We start from the raw sequence: 11,875 nt of genomic DNA, 5'->3' as shown, positions 1-11,875 counted from the left end.
CATCAACAGTTACGACTGAAACAACAAGGTTACATAGGATTAGCACAACAAATGTCACGACTGTAACAACAAGGTTATATAGGATTAGCTCATCAACAGTTACGACTGTTACAACAAGGTTACATAGGATTAGCTCATCAACAGTTACGACTGAAACAACAAGGTTACATAGGATTAGCACAACAAATGTCACGACTGTAACAACAAGGTTATATAGGATTAGCTCATCAACAGTTACGACTGTTACAACAAGGTTACATAGGATTAGCTCATCAACAGTTACGACTGAAACAACAAGGTTACATAGGATTAGCACAACAAATGTTACGACTGTAACAACAAGGTTATATAGGATTAGCTCATCAACAGTTACGACTGTACAAACAAGGTTATATAAGATTAGCTCAACAAAAGTTACGACTGTTACAACAAGGTTACATAGGATTAGCTCAACAAATGTTACGACTGTAACAACAAGGTTACATAGGATAAGCTCATCAACAGTTACGACTGTACAAACGAGGTTACATAGGATTAGCTCAACAAAAGTTACGACTGTAACAACACGGTTACATAGATTTAGCTCAACAACAGTTACGTTTGTAACAACAAGGTTACATAGGATTAGCTCATCAACAGTTATGACTGAAACAACAAGGTTACATAGGATTAGCACAACAAAAGTAACGACTGTAACAACAATGTTACATAGGATTAGCACAACAAAAGTTACGACTGTTACAACAAGGTTACTTAGGATTAGCTCATCAACAGTTACGACTGTACAAATGAGGTTACATAGGGTTAGCTCATCAAAAGTTACGACTGTAACAACAAGGTTACATAGAATTAGCTCAACAACAGTTACGTTTGTAACAACAATGTTACATAGGATAACCTCATCAACAGTTACGACTGTAACAACAAGGTTACATAGGATTAGCTCAACAAAAGTTGCGATTGTAACAAGAAGGTTACATAGAATTAGCTCAACAACAGTTACGTTTGTAACAACAAGGTTACATAGGATTAGCTCATCAACAGTTACGACTGTAACAACAAGGTTACATAGGATTAGCACAACAAAAGTAACGACTGTAACAACAAGGTTACATAGGATTAGCTTATCAACTGTTACGACTGTACAAACGAGGTTACATAGAATTAGCTCAACAACAGTTACGTTTGTAACAACAAGGTTACACAGGATTAGCTCATCAACAGTTACGACTGTAACAACAAGGTTACATAGGATTGGCACAACAAAAGTAACGACTGTAACAACAAGGTTACATAGGATTAGCACAACAACAGTTATGACGGAAACAACAAGGGTATATAGGATTAGCTCATCAACAGTTACGACTGTACAAATGAGGTTACATAGGGATAGCTCATCAACAGTAACGACTGAAACAACAAGGTTACATAGGATTAGCACAACAAAAGCAACGACTGTAACAACAAGGTTACATAGGATTAGCACATCAACCGTTACGACGGAAACAACAAGGGTATATAGGATTAGCTCATCAACAGTTACGACTGTAACAACAAGGTTACATAGGATTAGCTCATCAACGGTTACGTTTGTAACAACAAGCTTACATAGGATTAGCTCAACAAATGTTACGACTGTAACAACAAGGTTGCATAGATTTAGCTCATCAACAGTTACGACTGTAACAACGAGGTTACACAGGATTAGCTCAACAAAAGTTACGACTGTCACAACAAGGTTACATAGGATTCGCTCATCAACGGTTACGTTTGTAACAATAAGGTTACATAGGATTAGCTCATCAACAGTTACGACTGTAACAACAAGGTTACATAGAATTAGCTCAACAACAGTTACGTTTGTAACAACAAGGTTACATAGGATTAGCTCATCAACAGTTACGATTGCAACAACAAGGTTACATAGAATTAGCTCATCAACGGATACGACTGTAACAACAAGGTTACATAGGATTAGCTCCTCAACAGTTACGACTGTACAAACAAGGTTACATAGGATTAGCTCAACAAAAGTTACGACTGTAACAACAAGGTTACATAGGATTAGCTCATCAACAGTTACGACTGTTACAACAACGTTACATAGGATTAGCTCATCAACAGTTACGACTGTTACAAAAAGGTTATATAGGATAAGCTCATCAACAGTTACGACTGTAACAACAAGGTTACATAGAATTAGCTCAACAACAGTTACGTTTGTAACAACAAGGTTACATAGGATTAGCTCATCAACAGTCACGATTGCAACAACAAGGTTACATAGAATTAGCTCATCAAAGGATACGACTGTAACAACAAGGTTACATAGGATTAGCTCCTCAACAGTTACGGCTGTACAAACAAGGTTACATAGGATTAGCTCAACAAAAGTTACGATTGTAACAACAAGGTTATATAGAATTAGCTCAACAACAGTTACGTTTGTAACAACAAGGTTATATAGGATTAGCACATCAAAAGTTACGAATGGACAAACAAGGTTACATAGGATTAGCTCAACAAAAGTTACGATTGTAACAACAAGGTTTTATAGAATTAGCTCAACAACAGTTACCTTTGTAACAACAAGGTTATATAGGATTAGCACACCAAAAGTTACGACTGTACAAACAAGGTTACATAGGATTAGCTCAACAAAAGTTACGACTGTTACAACAAGGTTACATAGGATTAGCTCATCAACGGTTACGTTTGTAACAACAAGGTTACATAGGATTAGCTCATCAACGGTTACCACTGTAACAACAAGGTTACATAGGATTAGCTCATCAACAGTTACGACTGTACAAACAAGGTTACATAGGATTAGCACAACAAAAGTTACGACTGTAGCAACAAGGTTACATAGGATTAGCTCATCAACAGTTACGACTGTAACAACAAGGTTACATAGGATTAGCTCATCAACAGTTACGACTGTAACAACAAGGTTACATAGGATTAGCTCATCAACAGTTACGACTGTAACAACAAGGTTACATAGGATTAGCTCATCAACAGTTACGACTGTAACAACAAGGTTACATAGGATTAGCTCATCAACAGTTACGACTGTAACAACAAGGTTACATAGGATTAGCTCATCAACAGTTACGACTGTAACAACAAGGTTACATAGGATTAGCTCATCAACAGTTACGACTGTAACAACAAGGTTACATAGGATTAGCTCATCAACAGTTACGACTGTAACAACAAGGTTACATAGGATTAGCTCATCAACAGTTACGACTGTAACAACAAGGTTACATAGGATTAGCTCATCAACAGTTACGACTGTAACAACAAGGTTACATAGGATTAGCTCATCAACAGTTACGACTGTAACAACAAGGTTACATAGGATTAGCTCATCAACAGTTACGACTGTAACAACAAGGTTACATAGGATTAGCTCATCAACAGTTACGACTGTAACAACAAGGTTACATAGGATTAGCTCATCAACAGTTACGACTGTAACAACAAGGTTACATAGGATTAGCTCAACAAAAGTTACGACTGTAACAACAAGGTTACATAGGATTAGCTCAACAACAGTTACGACTGAAACAACAAGGTTACATAGGATTAGCTCAACAACAGTTACGACTGTAACAACAAGGTTACATAGGATTAGCTCAACAACAGTTATGACTGAAACAACAAGGTTATATAGGATTAGCTCAACAACAGTTACGACTGTAACAACAGGGTTACATAGGATTAGCTCAACAACAGTTATGACTGAAACAACAAGGTTATATAGGATTAGCTCAACAACAGTTACGACTGTAACAACAAGGTTACATAGGATTAGCTCAACAACAGTTATGACTGAAACAACAAGGTTATATAGGATTAGCTCAACAACAGTTACGACTGTAACAACAGGGTTACATAGGATTAGCTCAACAACAGTTATGACTGAAACAACAAGGTTATATAGGATTAGCTCAACAACAGTTACGACTGTAACAACAAGGTTACATAGGATTAGCTCAACAACAGTTATGACTGAAACAACAAGGTTATATAGGATTAGCTCAACAACAGTTACGACTGTAACAACAGGGTTACATAGGATTAGCTCAACAACAGTTATGACTGAAACAACAAGGTTATATAGGATTAGCTCAACAACAGTTACGACTGTAACAACAAGGTTACATAGGATTAGCTCAACAACAGTTATGACTGAAACAACAAGGTTATATAGGATTAGCTCTTCAACAGTTACGACTGTACAAACAAGGTTACATAGGATTATCTCAACAAAAGTTACTATTGAAAAGAACAAAAGACACAATGTAAGCAATAACGGTACCGATGTGAACTGTTGTTTGATGATCATAAACTGGAGACAACGAATTGCAATGAAATTCCAAAAAACGAGTTATCTAAGAAATTGAATATAACCTACAGTTTTTATTAGCGTTTGGTGGAATTCGATATTGTTTTATATATTGCAATATCAGTAGAATTAGCTATGGGAGATAGCGTGCCTGTACAGCGCTTTGCTCCCGCAGAGAACGGTGCACTTGGTTTACTGGTAACATACAAGCAAACACTTTCTAGAGGTCGACCCTGCACGTTTAAGGAGGAAAGAATGTGTCTGATGATGGGCGCGCTAAAAAGTCGTTGGTCCTCTTCTATTATTTTCGAATTGGCCTTAACATAATTTAAATGTTTGTATTTTAAGGAATACCGCTTGGAATGTTCTATCATTTGCTGTGCTCTGATTGATCATTGTCACTGCATTTTTTGTTGAAGTCAATGTTTCTTCGTTTTTATTTATGACTGTCACTATTGTTGTTTTCTGATTGGCCATATTCTCTTTTGCTGTGTTCTGTTTGGTCAATACAACTGTTACTTTTTTATATTGGCCAATGGTACTTTTGTCATGTTTTGATTGGTTACTGTCCGTTTTATTACTTATTTCCATCAGCTACCCGTTTGTATGGACCAACTTTCCAGAAAACCCTGACCATTTTATTTACTTGTCATTACACGAGTCTTGAGGTAAGTGCATTGACCGGCAGCACGTTGCATATACTGTTGACCATAATACCATTTCAATTCATGTATCGAAATTTTTTATTCTAAAATATGAAACATAAACGTTAAAGGACTAGTGCATCACGCCCTATCGAACTTCCTAAGTGCACAGTTTTGTAAGGCCCAACTACTCGATAAAATATGTTGTCTGCGACCTGCGTCTTACAAGAGGAACAATGCGTTTAAGTGGTACCGAGTCTGGGGTAAATGAGTGTCGTCATATAAAATACGCACGTCTCCATACACACTGGCTTGAAACCTTTATACAACATATTTTCATTTTGGTTTCGTTCTCACGATTGACTTCATAGGGGCTTTCATTTTATCGAGGAGAGAAAAAACATGCTTTCCCCATGAGTAACTTCAGAGATCGGTGTTTATGGCCTTGTACAGTTCATATATGTATGTCACGTAAAACCAAACAAGTCTGATTTTCATCATCGTTTTAATTTTGGCATTTATCTTATCAAAGTGTTTAGCATGGCGTGCTGCAATTTTCTCTAGAAAGGACACAATTTACCATTCGGCGCTGATTTTCGTGCACTAGGCACGAATACAAAACTCTACAAAACGATTCTTCTGATTTGCGACTCAAAAATACTCGGCCGATTATCAAATCGGTCGTAGTGGTCTGCATGAGATTTAAACTTCATACCCGTGTCTCTTACATTTTTTACTTCTATTTCAGCGTATTGTGCAGAGCGACAACCTGCTGAAACCGAACACCATAAACCATTATTTACGATAGGAATAGAAAAGTGTTCTTATTACACATGGATTTTTAAAGGTATAAAAGCATTTAGTATGATCTAGTTGAACGATTAACTTAAAAATGTTACCTCATTACGTAGGATTCGGTTTTAACAGGTTTTATTGTAGCTGATACAAGTGAGCGAGGATATTGCTGTCATATCTAATATTTCTGTTGGGGAAATGCAATGATGCCATATATTCTTACTGAAGGTACCCGATGTCACTATTAACCCCTAGAAAACACTACAATACCAGTGTCCTCGGCAGTCGGAAATGATGGTTTCAGTACATGACCTAATTTAGAAGGTTCCACAGACTTAGCAATAACAACAATCCTGCATTTTGACTGATGAGAGCGTCTCTGCCTACAAGATCGGAAACGTTTGCCTTGTTGTCTCCCCTTACAGAATCGTATGAGGCAAACAGTATTTGGCTTTTGGACGGCCTTTGATTTACGCATTGTTTACTTTTAGTGTCTGCTGATTGGACAATGAAGAAACTAAACCTGATATGCGATACTTGGAACCTTTCCTTTCGTGTTCTTCATGTTTTGATTTCGTGTCTCCCATGGCGCAAATACTGCTTGTTTATCTATTTCTGTCCTGTGGCCCTGTGTGACCGAATTATCATATAATAATAATAGGCCGTCTCTGCATGGAAACAGAAAGAAGCAAAAGTGATCAAATGTCGGACAATATCGTAAGGACTCCCAGACAGCATCTGAGATTTTATCGCCGTGGCGTTGTGTACTTGTAACCGGCGGATAGAGTGAACGTCGGTGCATACTTGTCAAATACGTAGAGGGTAAAGGTGTTGAATCTGGGCAGAAGAACTTGATCCTTCCTAAACATTTAAATTTTATCTTGAATCGTGAATATGGAGCTTGGGAAAATTAAAAATATACCGTCACAGTGAAATTTTCCTGCACAGGGGCAAGACTATTTGATATAATGTTTTTATGAATTATCAATAGCATTCTGTATTATTTTATACAACTACGAACATCATCGTATCATGTATGGTCCCTGAGAGCACAAACACATGGTTTGGTGATGCCGCCGATATTTCAATGCTAGTGCAAATCCTAATATCACGTGGAACCAATTATACACAGAGAATGGAAAGCGGGCAGTAGTTTATTGGCTAGTCAGCCCTCGGTAATGGTTGCGAATATCTCAATGATTCAAATAGAAATGTGATACTAGATCAAATAAAACAACCTGTAATTTCTACATATCAAGAAAATAAATTGTCTAACGAACTTTTAGAATACGTCATTGTGACGGCGGTCTTTACAATCAACACTATTCAGCGGATAAAGCACAAACCGGAAAAAACAAAGCGCTCCGAATTGAAGTTTATAATCTGTGGTGAAAAAGTAATAAACGGCACATTCCGGTCCGGATTGTTCGTGTGTTATCTGCAAAGATTATCATTAGAAATTACATCAAGTATAATTACTAATTTTAGCCGATAATAAGTCTGTTTTATGTGGCATACGGTCTTTGTTGTTGGGAGAATGCTAATTATGGAGGGCTTTCATCTACTTTCTGATATAAGTAATGCACGTACTTTACTCAGAAGCCGAGCAGACATCAGACAGGGGCCAACCCTTGTACGTAACTATTGTATGTGTGCTATTAACGGCTGTTGACTAATAAAATGCATTCGCCGGTAATTTGTCCAACTAAATACGCAACGGTTACTCATTGTCTTTAAACATGAATACACATGAATTTTAGTGCATTGTATATTTATATGTTAGAAATAATTTATCCTAGTTTGACTGAATATGTTTAAAGAACCAAAAAAATCAACTGTTTATGAGTTATTTGTTTGCTTTCAAAGAACAATTTCGAAACACTGCCGAACGTTGGCTTTTCGCACTCAGCGAACCCCTCGGCCCCTCGTAATCACGTTCTTCTCGAAGGAATAGGGGTCTTTGTGGTCACCATTCGCTATGACCTTCGATATGGGTAGTAAGGTTATGTATGGGTATCATTGATTAAATATGGGGTAGTATGATTTCTCCATGGACTGTGGAACTTCTCCGTGATCATGATGTATATAGGAATTTTCTATATGAGAAATATGACTTTCGTGAAAAGTAGCACTTCTCACCGACGAGTCCTATCAGACGAATCAGCTGTATGGTGCTGTGTACCTTTTGACAAACTGTAGACTATCTTTTACCAGATTTTTTACAGGTGCAACTATCTCTATGCATAATATGATTGATTTCTGTTTGGACAGGAGTCCGACAGAAGTCCTTTATACGAGGGTAAAACGTTATATGTGCCCAGTACTAACAGGAACAAACAGTGAATGCTAATAAAGAATGCCATTGAACGTACACAATTCTATTCTATTTCACTCTCATAGTGACTAACAGCTCTATGATTTATAATTTTCACAGATATTCTGTGTATAAATGGGAGGAGCGGTTTGTTTTACGAACATCTGGAAGGCGTGAATCGACAATTAATTCCAGTTTAGGGTTACGTGTAAACGTTAGAACCAACCACTCCTTTTGATTTGGGGAAAACGACTGTATTTTTTTTCCAAATTACATCATTTTATTCAAAGTTCAAGCTCTTAAGTTCATAATTTATCTAGCGAAACTACAAAATTACGCCTACACTTTTACTTACACATCTTTCAACTCAAATATCTTTTAGCACATACAGTGCAAAATGTTGCTTACTTATCAATCTTTGTTTGTCGAAACCAGGGCCTTCTCAGGAGTAAGTTATATATTGGGTTTCAACAGCGAAAATTTCTTAACCGTTCTCTGATAGGTGACCACAAACATTAATTGTGTTGTAAAAGACGTGATTCGAACCTCCGTATAGGACTATTGTTTTACATGCTAGATTCTGCTTGTGGACAAGTCTGGAAACACTATATTTTTACCTCCGATTTTTTTGGTATTATACCTAAAATTGTAATTGTTTCATATTTATTATTGCTGAAATGAAAATTGTATAAATTTACATCAAAATAAAACAAAACCATAATATGTTATTAAGTTTTTCTACTCTCCGCTAGGTTGAATGATCAAGGAGCGGAGCCTAATGGGGAGAAATAGAACTTCAGCAATCTAGAAAAAAGACGATGTAACGGCATACCAAATGAAACGGGTGTCCGGAATACATGTATATATATATATTCAATCATAGCTGCAAGTATGTCTAGGTCATGTAAAATGTACAATTTGTATCCAAGTGGGATCTGTTGTTATTTTGGGGTGATCGTTTTTATTTGTGTTTTTATTTCCCAGTTAAACAAACGAGCCTGAAGTCACGTTGAATATGTTGAGAAATAAATAAAGGAAAATGTAAACTATTAGTCTTTTAGTAAACTTTGTATATATCGACTAAATGTGGGTGGATCATCAAAAGATTATCCCAGCCCCTACCCTTCACAAATAAATCCCTGTCCCGTCATCCCTAAGTAGTGTTCCACAGAAAGCAATGAAGACCTAGACTACTGCCCTTCTCACCTCCCCAGAAAAGGAAGTAAGCCTATGGTCCTTTAAGAGGAAAGGTATAATGGCGTAACCGTACTATCAAGAAAATTGGCGAGTTGAGACGAGAGGTAAAAAAATGGAAACAAAATTCAAAAACAATTGAGGTGAAATTTACCGAAGTTATGACACTTCGAGCAGGACACACAGTAAGAATCATCTTTAGTGGAATTGGGTATCAAATCGTAAAACTCGGGTTTCTGTCCAAACCCCATTGGCCTGGGCGGGGCTCGTGTTACTACAGTTATTTACCGTGTGTAGAAGGTTACTGTATTAGTGCTGTGGTTTACCATGTTCGGTAAGTTTCCATAAATCTATGAAGTAATTTACTCTGTGCAACAGATAACCATATTCACTTAGCCTTATGAAGTTACAACGCTTCATTTGAAATAACGGCGTTAACGACATCTAACATGGCGGTGTCCATCACTGTTGGACTCACGTCGGATTGATGTTATTGACGAGTGACGGTGAAAACGTGACAAAGCGATACTACAGGTTATGTCTGGCAGTTATAGACTTCAGAGTGCGTGCGATATCTCGCAACTTCCTGAACTTGTGACCGTCATACTAGAGTATATTAATGTTTCACCCAGACGTCTGATTATCCAGAATGATCAATGTATCTTGTCACGTTACTTTTCATTGTATACAGTGTCCGGACTAGCAAGGTTCCGTTGTATACACAATAAACGTGTCCTCACTAATGAAAGGTCACTGCATTAAGAGTAACAAGTACCCGGAGTACCATTTATCACTTTATACAGCAATTAAAATGATCGAACTAAGCTGATTCTTATTCAGACATTTTAATGTTGGATTTAGTGAAGTTTCATTATGTTCGGAATCTGAAGCGTGCGGACAAACGAGGCTCCTTATTGTACAGAAACTTTAATATACATAATCCAAAATCCGGACTAATAAGGTTTTTACTGTGTTCAGAAACTAAAATGTTCGGACTAATGTTTCCTTATAAAACACAGGCCAATAGACTTTTGTTTTATACAGAAACCGAAATTTCGAATTGTATACGCGCCATGCATCATTGTATACAATTCATCTAATTAGATACCCGGTAATTTTAAAAGAAATATTATTATTGATAAATGTTCATTTTTTTTCTGAAGTCATACTTTTGTCACGTCACCCAATCTGTCAGACAATAGCCTATTAGAAAATCATTAAAAGTCTCTTCGTACCGTTTGGTATTTTCGAAAATAATAAATAACTATTTTTTAACGTTTACAATGTCGATCGGTGTGGCATATAAGTTAAACTTCGCCTAAAAATCGCATTTTTCAATTTTCATGGATTGCGGTTTTTGTTGTCATCGATCAATTGTAGAAACTGATTGATCGATTGACAGTTCAACGAATGAATTATTTAATAAAAAAAAACATGTCATTAGTTTAACGAATAGGTACCGCTTTACTGTATTTTATTACCTGGAAACTGACACTGCCCATACTTAAAACATATGTTAAAAACTGGCATTACCGTGATACGGCTTAATACCGTATTAGAACATTTATTGTTATTGATTAAAATTTGTCATTAATTAGACAAGTGTCTCTCTGTTGATGTTTGAAAGACGTTGACACTAAATATGAATCGTCTAGTAATAAAAAAAATATTCAGAAAATATCATATGTGATCGATCGATTAATTACATGTAAACTTATGATTTAATTGTTCTATGCGACAGCAGTTTTGTTGTAAATACGATCATTATATACCTGAACTATGCAACGCATTATTTATAAATATTTAGGGCATCCCAGATATGGACTAAGATCTGTATTTTGATTATCATTTCGATGTAGACCTAGTTTATATCTATATAATTTATCTTTATGGGTTATCTATATATATAGCTTACGCCTTTTTTGTTCCAATTTGTGATTTCTACATATAAAAAATAAACGTATGTATTTAACAACAATTATGAAACAAGTTAATACATCTTATACATTAATCACTTGTGTTTGCCCGGATGTTAGCGCACTGGGGGTTTCAATGGGGGAGGAAAACCGGAGTACCTGGAGAAAACCCATGTGGTCGGGCTGGTGAACCATACCTTTTCACGTCAGATCGGGGAATCGAACCCCGGCCGCCTTGGTGAAAGAAGAGTGCGTTATCCACTGCATCACTCGATTTTCACATCGTATTAAACATTCCTTATGTTTAGCGAAGGAGAAGTTATTTCAATTGATTTATTTTCGTTTGATTACTTAATAAGTACCATTTCTTGTGATACGAAAACATAATTAAAAACGATTTATTAATAAATCAAATGTTTAAAATGAATGAAGTCTTTCATTTTTTCTAGATGTTCATAAATAATTTAAAGATAAGTTCCTTTATACGATTCTTTTGTCAGATGTAGGTATACAAATAAAAGTTCAACACTTAGGAGAATTTAATTGATTAAGTGTGTTTAACCATATACCCTAAGTCTAGGGTATCAATGGGTTTCGGTCGTGCTGCTAACAATAGTTTACTGCCCTTTTAATACGACAAAACTCGATACGATTG

This window comes from Mizuhopecten yessoensis, unplaced genomic scaffold (assembly GCF_002113885.1).
Source record: "Mizuhopecten yessoensis strain PY_sf001 unplaced genomic scaffold, ASM211388v2 scaffold716341, whole genome shotgun sequence".
NCBI classification, from domain to species: domain Eukaryota; kingdom Metazoa; phylum Mollusca; class Bivalvia; order Pectinida; family Pectinidae; genus Mizuhopecten; species Mizuhopecten yessoensis.
Note: the sequence above shows the minus strand (reverse complement) of the source record.